Genomic DNA, 20,000 nt, shown 5'->3' on the forward strand with positions numbered 1-20,000 from the left:
TTTAAATAAATAATTTTTATAAATAAATATATTTCCGATTGAGGATAATGAATGGTGATTACAAAATATTCCCAGTGGCAACAGCGAGCCTTTGATTGTTGTAGGTATAGTTTACAAATTTGGTCAAGTGGCATCGTCTGAAGAGTCATGGTGAGTTTTTATTCTGTTTTTATACTGTTTAATGGGGACAGTTTTTGAGTGAATCCAGCTGTTGTTAACCCTTTCAGACACATGGGGTTCCCCATTGACGAGTAAAATCGTCTGGCGTTAGACAGAGTAAAATCTATAAGTGGCACTATTGGGAGTGAAAGGGTTAAACTCATGGATATCAGTAAGGATGCCGTTGGGGTCTGCATTCCAAATGTTGCAGAGCCTTGCATCAGTCCACTCTGTGTCTGGTTTAAGAATTTCCCAAGCTGCTGCGAAATTAGGGGATCGTCCACCAAAACCACAAGTGATGTCTTTGACATAACTTCAATAACCTTTTTGCTGAACCATACCAAATACATTGTTAGGAAAAATGAAGACATCATAAATAACTTTCTTTGAAAAGTTCTGTAATCGGAATATTAATTATCAAAGCAAAGCCCGATGTTTAGACAGTCAAGGAGATAACCTTGAGCTACTCTGAGGTGCCAGCTGTATTCTGGTTGCCTCCTGATAAAAGAAGGAGGTGCCTTCTGACTGGAATTCCTTGTCCCTTGCAAATTGCATGTAAAGAAAGTGACTTTCCACAGTTCTTGTGTGTGGAGAAAATCAAGCCAATGTTGCTTTCAGCTATGACCAAAGACATGAATATTTATTACATTCTTCATCTCAATTGTCAACTTTAAAGATGACCTTAACTTTAAGAAAGGAATTTCCTTCTCCTAACACCCACTGGTAAAAGGAACAAGCCAGCTTTTAACAACAAAAAAAAATACAAAAAGTTACTGTCATTAACCTTAAAATAACATCATAGCGTACTGCCATTGTCATGTTTGTAACTTACACCAAGTTACATGCAGTGCGAGCAACCTATGGCACAATATTGAAATAATGATGATGATGATGACGCCTTTATTAAACTATCTAATTATGGATATAACATAAACCTCCACAAGTACGCTTCCCTCCAAAATCTTCCATCAAAAATCCGCCATAACTCGGGCACAGATGAAATGTTTTGCTTCGTTCTTGTGACAAAAAAACAATCGGGGTGTACCAAGCAATTCTTAAGGGCTAGAATAAATTATGCAATACAATACAGCATGATCAAGCATGTGTTTGATGTGACTGAGTGAATTTCAATGGGGAAACATTTGCTCAGAATCAGAACATAGCAGCCCTGATTATCAAAGCCAACATGTATTTTCCCTAATTATGTAGAATAATAACTTGCTGCTTGTAAATAACTCTTTATTTTAGAAGAAAAAGGCCAGAATCTGAAATAGGCCATCCCCACAAAGGATTATGGGAAATGGAAAAACTGCTTTCTATATTGCATAACCGTAACTTTTTGCATGAATTTGCTTGAAACAAACATCAAAAGCAAAAGTGGACATGGAGAAACAATAAAGAGAGCATTTTAGCCTTTGAAGGTTTTTTGACCTATGTAACGCAAAATGGAGTCATGATTGTGCTACTCATCTTCGCTTCTGTTTCTGAGGATGAATTATGTGAAAAATGTATAATAAAACAATTATTGAATTCGGTTTTCCCATGATATCATGAATTATCAAAACGTCGTGTCTGTGTTATCTGCCTCAGCCTTCTGCTTCGGCAGATAACACAGACCTCGGTTTTGATAATTCATGATATCATGCTCAACCTCATCCAATAATTGTTTAATATTTGTAGTACATCTACCGATTCTAATGCAAATGAGCTATAAGATAGGATAAGAACTTCAACGTGTTTAAGTCCCTAGCACACAATGTATACTAATTGGGGACACCTAACCTCAATTACTTATCTAATAATTATTGTAATATAGATAGGACCCTTCATACGCTCTGATTGGTCAAAAACCCATGTTTTATCAGAGTATAAAATAATTATAGGAAAAGAGTGTTTTATTGTTTTTAGCCACATAAAGCAAATGAAGAAGCCTACACTGTAAGCCGTGTATTTCTCTATGATAAAACACTCCAGATATTTTAGTTCACTCGACAAATGCGGCTCATGTTTTCTATATTTCCCTCGTGTTCTTAAATGCCCTTGTGTTTTATCACACTGTAATACACTGCTTGGGCTTCTTCATTTGTTAAATAAAATGTGAAATGTGTGTACATTATGTAAGCATTGGCATCGTCTGATTTGTGAAGTTCCACATTTGAACCGGGCCCTGTAGATTACAATACCCTGGGCCTGGTGTTGGTTAAGTTAATGCAGTGTTAGAGTGAATTTAAATAAATAATTTTTATAAATAAATATATTTCCGATTGAGGATAATGAATGGTGATTACAAAATATTCCCAGTGGCAACAGCGAGCCTTTGATTGTTGTAGGTATAGTTTACAAATTTGGTCAAGTGGCATCGTCTGAAGAGTCATGGTGAGTTTTTATTCTGTTTTTATACTGTTTAATGGGGACAGTTTTTGAGTGAATCCAGCTGTTGTTAACCCTTTCAGACACATGGGGTTCCCCATTGACGAGTAAAATCGTCTGGCGTTAGACAGAGTAAAATCTATAAGTGGCACTATTGGGAGTGAAAGGGTTAAACTCATGGATATCAGTAAGGATGCCGTTGGGGTCTGCATTCCAAATGTTGCAGAGCCTTGCATCAGTCCACTCTGTGTCTGGTTTAAGAATTTCCCAAGCTGCTGCGAAATTAGGGGATCGTCCACCAAAACCACAAGTGATGTCTTTGACATAACTTCAATAACCTTTTTGCTGAACCATACCAAATACATTGTTAGGAAAAATGAAGACATCATAAATAACTTTCTTTGAAAAGTTCTGTAATCGGAATATTAATTATCAAAGCAAAGCCCGATGTTTAGACAGTCAAGGAGATAACCTTGAGCTACTCTGAGGTGCCAGCTGTATTCTGGTTGCCTCCTGATAAAAGAAGGAGGTGCCTTCTGACTGGAATTCCTTGTCCCTTGCAAATTGCATGTAAAGAAAGTGACTTTCCACAGTTCTTGTGTGTGGAGAAAATCAAGCCAATGTTGCTTTCAGCTATGACCAAAGACATGAATATTTATTACATTCTTCATCTCAATTGTCAACTTTAAAGATGACCTTAACTTTAAGAAAGGAATTTCCTTCTCCTAACACCCACTGGTAAAAGGAACAAGCCAGCTTTTAACAACAAAAAAAAATACAAAAAGTTACTGTCATTAACCTTAAAATAACATCATAGCGTACTGCCATTGTCATGTTTGTAACTTACACCAAGTTACATGCAGTGCGAGCAACCTATGGCACAATATTGAAATAATGATGATGATGATGACGCCTTTATTAAACTATCTAATTATGGATATAACATAAACCTCCACAAGTACGCTTCCCTCCAAAATCTTCCATCAAAAATCCGCCATAACTCGGGCAGAGATGAAATGTTTTGCTTCGTTCTTGTGACAAAAAAACAATCGGGGTGTACCAAGCAATTCTTAAGGGCTAGAATAAATTATGCAATACAATACAGCATGATCAAGCATGTGTTTGATGTGACTGAGTGAATTTCAATGGGGAAACATTTGCTCAGAATCAGAACATAGCAGCCCTGATTATCAAAGCCAACATGTATTTTCCCTAATTATGTAGAATAATAACTTGCTGCTTGTAAATAACTCTTTATTTTAGAAGAAAAAGGCCAGAATCTGAAATAGGCCATCCCCACAAAGGATTATGGGAAATGGAAAAACTGCTTTCTATATTGCATAACCGTAACTTTTTGCATGAATTTGCTTGAAACAAACATCAAAAGCAAAAGTGGACATGGAGAAACAATAAAGAGAGCATTTTAGCCTTTGAAGGTTTTTTGACCTATGTAACGCAAAATGGAGTCATGATTGTGCTACTCATCTTCGCTTCTGTTTCTGAGGATGAATTATGTGAAAAATGTATAATAAAACAATTATTGAATTCGGTTTTCCCATGATATCATGAATTATCAAAACGTCGTGTCTGTGTTATCTGCCTCAGCCTTCTGCTTCGGCAGATAACACAGACCTCGGTTTTGATAATTCATGATATCATGCTCAACCTCATCCAATAATTGTTTAATATTTGTAGTACATCTACCGATTCTAATGCAAATGAGCTATAAGATAGGATAAGAACTTCAACGTGTTTAAGTCCCTAGCACACAATGTATACTAATTGGGGACACCTAACCTCAATTACTTATCTAATAATTATTGTAATATAGATAGGACCCTTCATACGCTCTGATTGGTCAAAAACCCATGTTTTATCAGAGTATAAAATAATTATAGGAAAAGAGTGTTTTATTGTTTTTAGCCACATAAAGCAAATGAAGAAGCCTACACTGTAAGCCGTGTATTTCTCTATGATAAAACACTCCAGATATTTTAGTTCACTCGACAAATGCGGCTCATGTTTTCTATATTTCCCTCGTGTTCTTAAATGCCCTTGTGTTTTATCACACTGTAATACACTGCTTGGGCTTCTTCATTTGTTAAATAAAATGTGAAATGTGTGTACATTATGTAAGCATTGGCATCGTCTGATTTGTGAAGTTCCACATTTGAACCGGGCCCTGTAGATTACAATACCCTGGGCCTGGTGTTGGTTAAGTTAATGCAGTGTTAGAGTGAATTTAAATAAATAATTTTTATAAATAAATATATTTCCGATTGAGGATAATGAATGGTGATTACAAAATATTCCCAGTGGCAACAGCGAGCCTTTGATTGTTGTAGGTATAGTTTACAAATTTGGTCAAGTGGCATCGTCTGAAGAGTCATGGTGAGTTTTTATTCTGTTTTTATACTGTTTAATGGGGACATAGTTTTTGAGTGAATCCAGCTGTTGTTAACCCTTTCAGACACATGGGGTTCCCCATTGACGAGTAAAATCGTCTGGCGTTAGACAGAGTAAAATCTATAAGTGGCACTAGTGGGAGTGAAAGGGTTAAACTCATCGGCCTTGGTGATTACAAAATATTTCCAGTGGCAACAGCGAGCCTTTGATTGTTATAGGTATAGTTTACAAGCTTGTTCAAGTGGCATCGTCTGAAGAGTCATGGTGAGTTTTTACTTTGTTTTTATACTGTTTAAACTCATCGCCAATTCATGAGCTTGGGAAATGTGCCTTAGGGACGGTGGAGCCAAGATATGAGCCTGGAGAAGAGCATGTAGGTATCCATTGCAACCCTGAGAGCGGCAACCACCAGGCACCGGCACACTGACAGAGTCAGTGGAGATACTTACGACCCCTAATACTCACCGTCACCAATGAAAAGGAGGGAATTGAGGGAGCAAAAGCACTCAAAAGGCATGAACGGCACTCAAAGCAAACTGTAAATTCTCACACAGCTGGCAAGCAAAACATGTGAGCCCTGCAAAAACCATGTATGAGACCACACTGAGCATGATTGCTGTGAGAAACCACTGGCCAGCATTGGCTCGACTCAAACTTTGCCTAAATTACTTTTAGCCACATAAAATTGTTATGTTGGACGGTACAAAATGATTTCGGATCAAAGCACAAATCATTGCTCACACTGAGCTGAACCATTGCATTCATTGTTGTTTGTTATTATAAAAATAACATAAAAGGGGCAATGTCACGCAAAGTGATGTAATTCCATGACACACAAAATGCCCAAAATGTACAATACAACATTGCAATGACCACTTAAAACTGTTGAACTAACTAAAAGAAATACAGCAATAGAAAAGAGAAGCACAGATGGACACAAATGGACAAGATTGAAATGGATTGCATTTGGGTAATCTTGACAAAAGTCAGCTGGACATTTTTCAAGTTGATGGCAAATCGCCTAGATAAAGGTCGATTTTGCTTAGAATCATTTCGTTTGTGAATGTAACAATTTTATCAGCGAAGGAATTCCACATAAATATTTTCAAATTTTAAACTCATGATGAACCCAAGATTTGCCCTTAATAGCGTGACATAGTATAATGTTTGATCAGAAGTTCACTTGTTACACAGCATTGTTTCAATTTTGCAATATAGCCCTCTTTAAAAACTGTACTTCAATGTTATTTCAGATCAAAGCACAAGAGTGAATTTTTAGTTCTTGTCATCTCCAAAGCAGTTCTTTCCACATTATATTCAAGTTTGCATTAATTTTTTAATAGATTGACAAAAAATGAAAGACAGATAGTCAAGTTTTGCGATTCACCTATACTTGAGACACTATACGTCTCCACTTAAAAACTGTGTATTAAAATGTTTACAAGATCTGCCGATGCATCAGTTTTTATGCCAATTATTTGTCTCACAGCTATTTCCACTCCATAGACTTGGTGTTAAGTTCCCCACTGGGTTCCAGATACCTGAAGAAAGACTTGCAACTAAAATTGTTGCCTTTGTTAAGCTAACAGCATCCAAAAACTATGTCCCCGTTTAAGCTAACAGCATCCAAAAACTATGTCCCCGTTTAACCCTTTCAGGCCCGATAGTGCCAAATGGCACTTATAGATTTTACTCTGTCTAACGCCAGACGATTTTACTCGTCAATGGGGAACCCCTCGGGCCTAAAAGGGTTAAGCTAACAGCATCCAAAAACTATGTCCCCGTTAAACCTTTCAGGCCCGATAGTGCCAAATGGCACTTATAGATTTTACTCTGTCTAACGCCAGACGATTTTACTCGTCAATGGGGAACCCCTCGGGCCTAAAAGGGTTAAGCTAACAGCATCCAAAAACTATGTCCCCGTTAAACCTTTCAGGCCCGATAGTGCCAAATGGCACTTATAGATTTTACTCTGTCTAACGCCAGACGATTTTACTCGTCAATGGGGAACCCCTCGGGCCTGAAAGGGTTAAATTACATGCTAGATTGTCATCTCCCCAAACATTTAATGGACAATGATTACCATTGCATCGGCTTTAATCCCCTGCCCTGTCAATAGACCTTTTTACCTTTTATTATTTACAGAACATTGCTTTTTTTATTCCAATTCGAATCCTGGCTGGGATCCTAGCTCGAATCCTGGCTCGAAGTTTAGGTATCCTCATTACCGTATGTTCTATTGCTTATTAACTTAAGCTATTTAAATAAAGTCATTAATTTCTTTGAAGTTACCCACCCTTTCAAAGGCCCTTTTCCTTTTCGGTGTGTAGGTTCGTTAGGTTGTCTCACTTCCTGGTGACAAAACCTTAAAAACATTGAATTTTAGTAACTAAGTCAAATGTTGTTGAAGTGTTCTTACCCATTGACGGTACCATGGCTAATCTTGCCCAACTAGCTATGTGTTCATAAAAATTGAATGCCATATAGCATTTGCCTAATTTATACCTTCAAAACCTCTGCTTGGGTTGGCCTTCTAGGGCTATCTTGTTCCTTTGTAGGTTTCTGGTTGAATGCTGAAAGTAGCAAGTTTGTCAAGTGTGGTTTGAAAGGCTTTGTAAAGCAGGTATTTCATTAATTATTGAGGTTTACCTTTGACTTTCATAGCGATTGTATCGGTTATATGTACAAGTTCTTGAAAATCGCAAAAATCAGACGTAGTCTCGTCGACTTTTTCTTATGTGAGGTCTGGTAGTTTTGGTGCCTCGCACCCAGGTTGTTCTCGAATACCAGCCACTGTTGGGAAAAAACGTGTTGATCAGAACATTGTCGAAATTCTGAACCCTTAAGTGTATACAAATTATGTACATGTTCAGTATTGGCATTATGCTTCGCTCACTGCTTGCAGTTTGAGCACTCTTGTGACTCCACAATGCAATCCAGCAATGTGTAACCGTACATCCTGTGCCCAAGTTCAGGAGTTGCCATAAAGCCATTATGGTGACAACCGGGAGGGCACATTGTATACATATATCTATATATTTGAATTATTATTATCAGTCAAGGAATGTCAAATAATATGTTACAGGACTGTGTACTTCATTTTTAATCATCAATGCTGAGTTGCATCAGTCAATAGTAAACTCTTACAAATTTTTACAAATTTAGGTAATGATAATTTTTTTTGTTGCAAAAAGGTTATGGATTGACCCCTAGGTCAGAATTAAGTTCCATATTCTCCCCATCTTAAAGTATATGAAATCAATTTATTTGCCTGGAGGAAGAGCTAACACTTGTGTATTGTGAACTGTACACTAGTGACAAAGCAAGGTGCTGGGACTTACAATGTCTAACATATGCAACAAAGAATGGCTCTAGAAGTTGCACTGGTATTTTGTGGGCTTTCGAATTAGTCACAAGACTTTTGTTGTTTTTCTTCCGCACGTCCATGATCGTTGCTTTTTCATCAATGGCAAATGGGCAGGTTACACTGAATCCATTGGCCGTGGCATTTTTAATTTCATCTGTCACCTCTTGCAAGTAGAAATGAGGAGGTGTCTTACAGTAAACAGTCGCACATAAGAACCTAGATTTTTTCCAAGATAGGCTAAATGGGTTCTGATAAAAATGGTATTTATAGCAGTTTTAGACTATCTAGGTGCTTAACCTGTTCACACCTCAAATGCCCAAGGTCACTCCCCCTTGACGAGAAAATTCTTTTAATTGTCACTCTCAGAGGTCAATATGTTAAATTGGTTCTTATTTCCACAATGGATGTCTACTCTATGGCAGGTGGCTGTAAGGGTCATTTCTACATTTTTTCACTAATAGCAGCAAAGCAAAACTACACCTTATTCTGTTCTTTACATGTATGGTGTAGACATGAAGTCATGATATGAAACTGTAAGATCTAAAACGTAGAGGCCCAGAAAGCCTGAAGGCCAATTTGCTATCGAACCATAAAGGCCAGAATTTTCAAAATATGCATGACAAATGAGAGCTGTTGTTGCAGTCGCCTGAAATTTCAAGGCCATTTTATAAAATAACATCCTGTTTAATTTTTTTGGGATAACACTTTGGATTCTTATGAAATTTTCATCGTAACAGGTACGTAACATTCTACATTCTTATATGCAGGTGTTTACTGTACCTCTCTTGTCTTACTGTACCCATACCTAAGCCTGTATCAGGCCTTGAAATATTATTACCAAAGTTCAGTCATTAAATTATAATTTCACAGTTGAAAGATATGATCACTTAATTAAGTTTTACTTGCAGTACGCGAGACACTGTGGAATTGCCCCAAGGTTTCAGACTTGATGGCAATTGCAGGTTCAAAGTCCACGTCATGTGAGGTCTTGACATTCACAGCTGGATTGAACCACATGAGGATCTTCAAAAAAATATCAAAGTTCTGAGACAGACCATGCCAAACTTTAGAGATTGAAAGCTGCATCAAACCATTTTAGTCAATTTAGGCAGATGGCTTCCATGATTGGCAAAGCATACAAAAGGCATAAAGAAAAACCAAAAAGTGCAAATTACACGGAAAGAAGAAGAATTCAACAGTTTTCATTTGGGTGAACTTGAAAATAATTTTATATCCAACCATTTGTTTGCCTTGTTTATGGTATGTGGGAATTATCTAGCCTTTACAAATGGAGAAGTTATTTTAAACTTTGAAATTTGAGGTTATGTAATGTGACCTGTATATGTTGTGCTTGGTAAAGGTTTGGGTTTTTTTGCAGTTATGGTAAAACAGTTACTTACAACCCTAACCTGCAACCTGCTTTTTACACCCTCCAATTATTATTTTATTCAAACAATAATTTCATTTTCAACCACAACATACCGTATTTACCGGTGTATAAGTCGATCCCATGTATAAGTCGACCCCCCATTTTTGATGACAAAAAATGCAATTTCTTAATTTCTTTGCTAAATGTTCATGGGATACTAATCTTGCATTCTTCGATTTCTGGAACTGTGGATTCACAAAAGATTAAGGGCCTCAAGCGCTTAATAGTTTTGTGGTTCAGCGGTTGTTGTATGTGCGGGCATTTTGTCCTTGAATTTCGAAAAAGTTCTCAGAAAATCGAACATGTAAACCTCAAACTAACCTGTTTCGTTGTTCAAGGATAAAGGGCTTTAGAGGATAAGCACAACATCACAGAAGCAGGAGTCAATCTTTGAAAATAACTTCAAAAACGATGCGAAATGTGCAAGGTTTAATTGGTGCTTGACTTATAATTTCTCACATGGCAAACGAAACAAAACTCTTAAACCAAACAAAAGCATTTAAATCATCTAGGTTTGTAAAAAGAATAAAAAAACAATCATTACCAACCAGCATTTTCAGGCAACACGAGTGACGATCATGCTTGCACGCAAACACGAGGTATTGCGCCAGGTTACTAAGCCCTTGAAGGATCGCGTTTTATTTGAAGAAACAAGAATGTTTTTTATAGCTTTCCGCCTTTGGAAAACAAAAATTTCCAGTGTCTATTTCATATTTGTCCTTGTGAGTATCTTCAACATTTAAATTAAAACAAATTCTTTTTCATTTCAACTGGAATTGCTTAATTACATTCATTTTGAAGTCTTTCGTCATTCATTTTGAAGTCTTTTGTCCACTGCGTTTGTTATGCCCAAAGACCACATTATCATTTTATTAATGATGTTAATTTTGAATAAATTATTTAGCGGGAAGTTGGCTCGAAATCTTTGACCCATGTATAAGTCGAGGGCGATTTGAGGCCATAAAAGGTCGACTTATACACGGGTAAATATGGTATTGTACCTTGCCTGGCCCATCTTGATTCAATTTGTCTAAGGCATCCGGCTGGATGCACCAGAAGAAGGGAGGTCTCTCTAGTTTGGCGGCATTTAATGCAGCAATTTTGGACAATAGGTCCTTTATGTCTACATGTAACACCTTGTTTGCTGATGCATGAATATATGACAAGAAGAAGAAATGGTTACAGACAAAATAAGTATGGTTATGTGGAGCTTGTTTGGCGGCAAAATAGAAAGTTTTGATTGCTTACCATTATGTTAACCATGATGCAGTACATTGTGTCCTTCACCCATCTGGGTTGCTGATGGGTTACAACTTTCTTGACAAGAGACCTTAGTTAGTCTCCATGGTCGTGGACAATTTCCTCCCACAAAGGCAGGTATCGTATGGCCCAGGCAACAAACAGACCCTGTTTTGGATGGTTGACAAGAACTACTGAGTTGATATCATGTTTAGTGAATGATTGACCAATTTCTAGTTATAGTTAGTGTAATGTTAGACAACTCCGTGGCTGTAGCACCTTAACTCCTTCACCCATGATCCTCTTACTGTGTTCATACATGTATATATATTCAGTTCTCTGGCTCGTATCAGATAATTTAACTTGTCCCTGGGTGACCTATTAGGGAGTAAAGGCATCAGATTTTCTTTATACCTTTGCTTGATTACATGTACCTTAAGGACGGTGCCTACTATTGTTATTGCGCATACGTTCTGTGCATCTCGAGATACTCAGATTTCCTACCGCTGATGCTTATTAATACAGGGATATTTTTGCGCGGTTCAAAACTATGCGGAGAAAGCAGAACTTAGCAACTGATCTTGGTGTCCAAAAAGAAAATTGGGGGTAACCACGCATTTTTCAGAGATATTGTTGATTAATTATATTCGAAAAATGCGTGGTTAACCCCAATTTTCTTTTTGGATTTCAATAACGCTTGTTATGATCTGCTTTTCCCGCATATTAGGTAAACCGCGCAAAAATACCTGTGAATTAGTAGGCACCGTCCTTAAATAACCCTCATCTTGTGTTGACTAAAGTACATCCAAGTGAGCCAAGTTTTGAACTTGCAGTCTTGATGACTAGTTAAGTTGAAAAGTTGAATTGATGGGGGCAATGAGCTAACCTTGAAGGTTATGTTTGGTGCTTTGCTAATTGCAGCATTGTCATAATATACCTTTTCAAAAACGAACCTTTCCAATAATGAGCAGATTCTATAGGTAAAAATTGAATTAAACGGTTTTTTTTATGCAGCCTTTGACCCAGACTGCTAATTTGATTGACGGCATTGACGTTTGAACTTGAGCCTGCATGTTTTTGTAAAGTGCGAGAATACTCAGTGTAAAAATTAACAGTTTGAATACCTTGTTGTTATCCATGAAATCAAGTAGTTGCGTCTCCCTGCCCCCTTCATTGTCGGAGTGTGCTTCATCCCAAGTATAATTGAAACGGGTCACTCTGCCAGCCACCCTATTTGCAAAAAGGGATGATGTTCTCAGTAATTTCAAAAGACAGCTTTCAGGCGAAAAATGGTACATGCACTTGTTGTCTCGTATTGGTACACAACAACACGAATTTTACCCTGACATAACAAATATCATTCAGTTGAACTTTTAGCAGTGCTGATGGGCCTGCAGAGTGTTATGCAAAATAAAAAATAGCAGGTGACCAAAACTTTCATGATGACGATGATGGTAATCGATATTACTTTGAATGACAGTGACACGTGACAGTTTCCACAAAATGCTAAAGTTATGGCTCTCTAGAGTGTCTCCAAGTAAGTTCATGTTAATTTAGCCTGCGCCACAGTCGAAACCAAACCTGTGGTTTTGTCCGTGTGCGAACCAGTACCGAAATCCTTGTTCTGGGCTCCCAGCAGCATACCAGGATTTAAGTATGCACCATGTTTGGTCTGTTAAGATAAACAGTTGTTAGACAAGACTGGCACTAGCCAATCAGGTTTAAGGGAAAAATGCACTAGCGCTTGTTCGTTGAGTCCGTTGGGAGTCCAGAATAAGGATCTTGGTGCTGGTTCAGAGACATTGCAAACCGGTGTTAGATTACGTCTGCAATGCAGGTTAATGTTAATTTAGTAAATAAAAAAAAACAGAGGGAATGCTATTACCTTTCTACTTCCTTACTGTTGCTGGATATCAGTAAGGATGCCCTTGGGGTCTGCATTCCAAATGTTGCAGAGCCTTGCATCAGTCCACTCTGTGTCTGGTTTAAGAATTTCCCAAGCTGCTGCGAAATTAGGGGATCATCCACCAAAACCACAAGTAATGTCTTTGACATAACTTCAAGAACCTTTTTGCTGAACCATACCAAATACATTGTTAGGGAAAATGAAGACATCGTAAATAACTTTCTTTTCTGTAATCAGAATATTAATTATCAAAGCAAAGCCCGATGTTTAGACAGTCAAGGAAATAACTTTAACCTACTCTGAGGTGCCAGCTGTATTCTGGTTGCCTCCTGATAAAAGAAGGAGGTGCCTTCTGACTGGACTTCCTTGTCCCTTGCAAATTACATGTAAAGAAAGTGACTTTCCACAGTTCCTTGTGTGTGGAGAAAATCAAGCCAATGTTGCTTTCAGCTATGACCAAAGACATGAATATTTATTACATTCTTCATCTCAATTGTCAACTTTAAAGATGACCTTAACTTTAATAAATGAATTTCCTTCTCCTAATACCCACTGGTAAAAGGAACAAGCTATACAAAAAGTTACTGTCATTAACATTAAAATAACATCATAGCGTACTGCCATTGTCATGTTTTTAACTTGCACCAAGTTACATGCAGTGCGAGCAACCTATGGCACAATATTGAAATAATGATGATGATGATGACGCCTTTATTAAACTATCTAATTATGGATATTACAAATCAAATCAGGTCGAATGAAATGTTTGTTCTTGAGAGAAAACGTGGGTACCCAGAGAGAACCATGCACTCATCCCACGTTTGTGGAAGGCAAACGCTCTCTCCAATGCAGCAACCCTACTCCCTAAAGCCTGGTTTCTGTATGATCTGCAACGGTCCGCAACCATCCAAAAGCTGACTGCGTCGGGCTCATCGCAGACGATCATAAACACAGGAGGCAAATTATCCCATTTAAATTTGAAGCGATCGCAGACAAGCGCACCACTAATCCTCTGCGAAGAGAAGAAAATAAGGAGCGCACTTCAAGTCTCATTGGAGGTGTTACAAGGGGAACAATAGTGTGCCGCCGATAGGACAGAGACACGCGTTTCCATTAAAAATTGCCTTAGTCGGAAGCGTCGTAATGGTCGGGAAAGTAAAACTAGATTCAACTTTCCCGATCATCGTGACCGTGCGCCGCAGATCTAAGCGCAAAATAAACCTTAAGTAGGTCGGCAGGTGGTACTCCGCCGCGTTTGAGGACACGAAGAATATGCAGCCTCTTTGACGCCGTAGCCACAACCTCATTAATGTGCAAATTCCCTTTGAGATTACTTTGAATTGTAACGCCCAATACGCATCTCGAGACATCTTCTTAATGTTTCGTATCATCTTATCGGTTATCCATTCAGTCTCAACATAACAACATAATAGGGAAAGAATTTTAGAATGAAGTCTACTATCAGGGTCGTAACGAGGTATGGATCAGGGATCAAAGGCCTGAAAAGGGCCGGGATCAGGGATCACAGCCCCAGGATTTGGAATCACAACGCGTGCTATCGGGATCAGCAGTGTTTTTCATGGAATCAGGAATCAGGGATCAAATTTTTGCAGGTTCAGGGATCCAAATTTTCGTCGTTTTTCGCATCAGGAATCCAAATTTTGGGTAAAAGTATGGGATCAGTTACGGAAATATATACCGCGCTACGACCCTGTATTATGCACTTACCGGTACTGGAACTCGGACCCTCTAGAAATATAGTTCTGTGTCTTCACCACTACGCTCAAACGACGAACATTCCTAACCAGCACATTTCTTTGCATAATTTACTTTTGTTTAATAACCATGTATAAGAACCAAAAATAATCCTAACCTGGCCCTAAGTTGGGTTAAAAGGAAAAAGTCTGTTCACTTCATCGGATTGCGTAAAACGCGGATCACCAATTCAATCTAAGTAAAATGGATTAAACCGGAGAACAAATTATACTGGCAACATACACTCTGACCAAGTACGGATAATTGAGGCGGCCATTTTGACTTTGTTTATATTTGGCATTAACAAAAGCCGGTAACGTCAGATAAACAGTATTGGTTCCAGCAAAAATATAAATACAATAAAGGGCACATAAGTAGAAAAAAATGAAGTCAAAATAGGGGGTGGCTAACCACCCTATTCATCTCCCCCACGATCCGCCCTTTATCGGTTTTTGTATTCATACTTCTCCATTCATTCTCAACATTACAACAGGAAAGGGGAACAAAGAACTGTACTATACACTTACCAGAACTCGAACCCTCAAGATCTATACTTCTATATCTTCACCACGACACTACACCGACGAACAAGTTTAACCCGACTGTGTTCTTTTCATTATTTACTTGTCAACGGATTCAACCTGAAAACGGATTCTTCGTTTACCGGCAAGATAAATACGTCCACTGTAAAAATTTCATTGGAAACAGGGGTTTAATCATTTTCATTGATGAGGGTGCAAATGTCATCTGTGTCCAACTTGACTATTTATTCATTTCATTCATTCATGTGCTGGGTGAGATCGCTAATGGACTGATAGCGGCTGCCAGCGGTGCCTATATATGCTGATGTCCGATCTCACCCATAGATCCCTTGCTTGTAAAGCGCATTCGAATATATTAATAGAAAATGCGCTATATAAATTAATTACCATTACCATTACCATTTATTCTTAGTTTTATTTTTAGTTTTATAGCTGTTATTGTAATTTTTATTTTGTACATAGTTTTGATGATTGTAACTTGTTTTAGGTGTCCCCACAGATTTTGCAGCAATTGCAAACCTTTTGTTGCCTCATAAATAAAGTTATCCATTCATTCAATCATTCACGCACTCACCCATTCATGTATTGTCGGGGGTTTACCACTTTAAGAAGGGAGCTGCACTCGCATATTTCAAACGCTGGCGCTCGTTACACCAATTGAAGTGATAAGGAGAAGACAAAATATTTACTTACAGCAGAAAACAAGGTTACATCTAAATTATTACGTAAATATATCCATTTAATGTTTCAAAAAAGAAAAGAGCTTCTTAATATATCTTAATTCACAAATGCAATAAGCGCTATCAATTTTCCAATTACCTGTATGCAGATATGGTAAATGTCATTTTGTAATTTTATTAGTTACGTAAGAGATAAAGCCCGAGGACGGAGGTATAAGCCATTAGTTTTATACCAGAGGACGTCGCGCGAATGACCTCCCTCTCGATAGCGACGGAAATTACTTGAGCTTGTCTTTGCATTGGGTGTCAACACTCGACATCTCAATGGATCCAGTGTACATCGCTTGGCACAAATCTATCAAAAAGCGCAGTTTTTAATTTGACTGAGGGGAGTTGTTTTTGGCGCGTTTTCTTTGGCGGGTGTCATATTTTTGTTTTTTATATTTGTATTATATTTTTGGAACCCTTTTTGCGGATAAGGATTCATCCGCAAAATCCCCAGAAATTAAAAGCCGCAACATTTTCATGCTACATGGTAGTTCATTTTAACAGGTAAGCTCTGTCCGTGTTTGTTATGGCATGTAGTGCTAGACACGCACATTACACTATGCAAACGACGATATACTCACTTGTATCTCCAAAATTGTAAAATAATTTTAACTTAAATTTGTACTTTTATTTCACCAAATACAGATTTCGACAGAAAAATAACATAAATAAATAGCACATGCATGTATAACAGCAGAAATTACACTTCATATTTGGTAAAAACAATATTGGCATGATACACTCATTACTCCCTCTAACTCTTTTCAAGTACGATGTCCTATGACTATGTAGTTGTAAAAAGGAATGTAGGCATAAGATATAAAACATTTCTTAACTTTCGTTACTACTTACCTATAAAGAGAGTCTTTTTTTATTCTTTTCCCCACAAATTTATTCCCTACTTTGTTTAACTTTTAACGGTTTGGCAAGTCGCTTCCAGTGATACTGCTTTCCAGTGTCAAGGCAGCTGAGTTTCGATTCTGCTTGGAAATGCATCTAACTCCGCAGAGTCCGCAAAACAGGTGCGATAGCCATACTCTTCATATGCTGTAGAGTAACTAAAAACTACGGAGGGTTGTCAACGGCTCATTTCCTTGCAGTACTTTCTTCCTTTTCTGTTGTAGAGAGAGGTTTTTAATCCAGACCAATTCACTCAAATATAATATAAGGAAGGTCTCTCTTTGAATCTTTGGACAAAGAATTCAAAATGCCTCATGCATGATTGAGAGACAGTGACGACAAATGACAAAATATAATTTTCTGATCAAAATTAGCGCATAGAAAAGGTTGTAGGAAAGGTTGCATACGACTGGTATGAAATTGGCAACCTGGCCACCCTCGCCACCTTGGCCACCCTAGCCACCTTGGCCACCCTCGCCACCTTGGCCACCCTCGCCACCTCGGCCACCCTCGCCACCCTTTCCACCCTCGCCACCTTGGCCACTCTTTCCACCTTGGCCACCTTGGCAACCCTGTCCACCTTGACCACCCTTGCCACTCTGGCCACATTAGCCACCCTGGCAAGCTTGGCCACTCTTGGTACTCTGGCCCTCTTTACCAACATAAACTGCCATATCACCTCATCAAAATGGCCACATCACTGCTTACCCTTGCTACCGTAGCAGCCCTCCCTGAGTTGACTTGACCACGCTCCACCACATGTATAGCCTTAGCCACCGTCACCTCTCTTGCCTTAGAAGTGTTGGCCATTTGTACCTCCCTTATGGCCTACTTCCCCATACACATGTACTAGTAAAACGCCTGAGACTTCTTGAACGTCAAGGGAGCATAATAAGCGTACCATTGCAGCTATAGCTAATGCTTCAAGGTGTAGTCGGTACCATGCAACGTAAAAAGGGCAGTAATGGTGGTCTTCAGATGTTCTTGTAGAGCTCATATAGTGATCCCTCTCGAACTACATGATTCCTTTAAAAAACTTCACATTGTTCACTCAGTTGTTACATTTATGGCACCAGGACACTGTTGCTTAAGAGATTTGACTGAATAGTCGAATAGCAATTCCCTCGATGACCATTTCAATTGGACTTAATCAGACAAATTTCTAATTAACGCAATTCAAGGCGCTAACCAATAAGCTGCAACCTTGTTAGAGCTGCGAGGTGACCGCGATTTCCTCTTCAGATCACACGCGTCGTCACATACGCATGCATCAAATGGGATTCCTAACGGACCAATCAGACAAAATTCTCCATTGCTAATCATATTGCGAAAAGCAATGGAGACTTTTGTCTGATTGGTCCGTTAGGAATCCATTTGATGCATACGCATAATCTCGTTGCAAGCAAGATGGTTGCCAAGCAACCGGTCGATGTACGTCCAGCAATATCGAGCAAAAGCAATCAAAGGGACAGGAAACGTCGCCGAGACGAGCGCGAAAAGTCCGCCAAAACGGTCAGCAGCTCCGATGCAAAGAAAGCCCGCCAAGGTGAAGAGCAGAGCTCCTCCAGATTGGTCCCTTTTAGGAGTCTTTAGTCCTTAAAAGGACCGGGATTGTGCTAACTTTGTTAAGGCTCAGTTGAAAGACTTGAGTCTCAAGCTCCAAACTACAGTCCAACCCGTCTTTGTCAGTCGAAGAATTGCCCAAGACCTCCAAGAATGCGAGAACAAACCACAGCTGGTTAATCAACAGTGCGTTGTGTACCAGTTTCAATGTATCCTGTGCTACACGCGTGGCCATCTACATACACGTGTGGATGGCCACAAGAGTACGTCATCTTGAAATGCTGCACATCAAACAATTAAGACTATGGCTGAACGTGCAAACAGATTTTAACCATTCTAAAGTCTTTGTCTAGCTCTCCTCCACTTATGCAAATTTGGAGTATTTTGTATCTGTTATGAACTCGCATGTTCATTTCCAACTACTTGATAATGGCGTCATGAGGTCGCCGAAACGTCGGAAGTTTACTGAACTTTTTATCGCTAGTTTTACATATAGTCTATGTTTCTCAAAATCTTTATATATTAATTAAACAGTGAAATCATTGAAAAAAGAGATTATATTCAATACTTAGGCGTCTTATTTAATGAAAAGCTCTCATGGAAGCACCACATAGCATACGTTTGTTTTAGAATTGCTTGGAATACTGGAGTTTTTAGCAAACTAAGTCATTACATGTCTCTAGCCCAATTAAAACAACTTTATTACAGTGTTTTCCATCCCTACATATCTTTTGCTATTCTTGCATGGGGAAGTAGGTTTAAAACTCAAATTAAAAAAGTACAAAGAAAATAAAACACAGTAATAAGAAAAACTTGTTTTACCACTACTCGTGGAAAGAACGCTGAAAGTGCTTCTCCTCCTATGAACCTCTTAGATATCCTATCATTTACTATTTTAAAGTTGCAATCACTTAAATTTGCACATCGTGGGCATAGCAAAGCACTACCAAACATCTTTGATAACTATTTTCAGTACGCTAATCATATCCAAAGTTATAATACGAGATATGCCAGAAATGAAAGAATTTTATCTGCCGTGCACAAGAACTAACTTTGGAAAACAATTTGTAAAACAATTAGCTTGAAAAATCTTAGTACTTTTACTTTTCCGGTCGAGATAAAATAATTTCTTTTTAAAACTTAATCCAATAAGTATAAAATTATGCCAACGACGGCCTTCATTTGTGCTTATTTTTGTCTTAATTCTTAAATGTGTATGTTGTTCGTTGTTGTTTATTGTTTGTTGTAGTCGCTACAATTTACATTATTACCTTCCCTTAGCTAGGGGCTAACTTGGAAACTTTAGGTTATTTAGCCCCTAGACACCTTTAAATTGTAAAAGTATATCTTTTCGTTTCCCCCTTTATAGCTCTAAAATGTTACGCTAGTTACAGAAAAAGGTGAAATAATCAAGATTGCTGTTGTTATTGTTGTAGGAGACTTCAGAGATTCGTTTTGGTTGTTAGGGCCATACAGTCAAATAAGGACATTTGGCTGGCTTTTGTGCTGTTTATATTACATCGTTTGCACGCGCCCTGAAGGACAGATGATGCTTTTTTTTAAAAACACTCTCACCAAATAAAATTGAAGCAAAATAACACATTTTTTAGTGGAATAATAAATCTCTTATTCGATG

General features: G+C 38.3%; 1 pseudogene; it reads left to right on the plus strand.

Annotated features, from left to right (window-relative positions):
• LOC137997066 (uncharacterized) overlaps positions 1-10,419 on the plus strand; it is a 17,641-nt pseudogene extending 7,222 nt beyond the window's left edge.
• The last annotated feature ends 9,581 nt before the right edge of the window (positions 10,420-20,000 follow it).

This window comes from Montipora foliosa, chromosome 3, assembly GCF_036669935.1.
Source record: "Montipora foliosa isolate CH-2021 chromosome 3, ASM3666993v2, whole genome shotgun sequence".
NCBI classification, from domain to species: Eukaryota; Metazoa; Cnidaria; class Anthozoa; order Scleractinia; family Acroporidae; genus Montipora; species Montipora foliosa.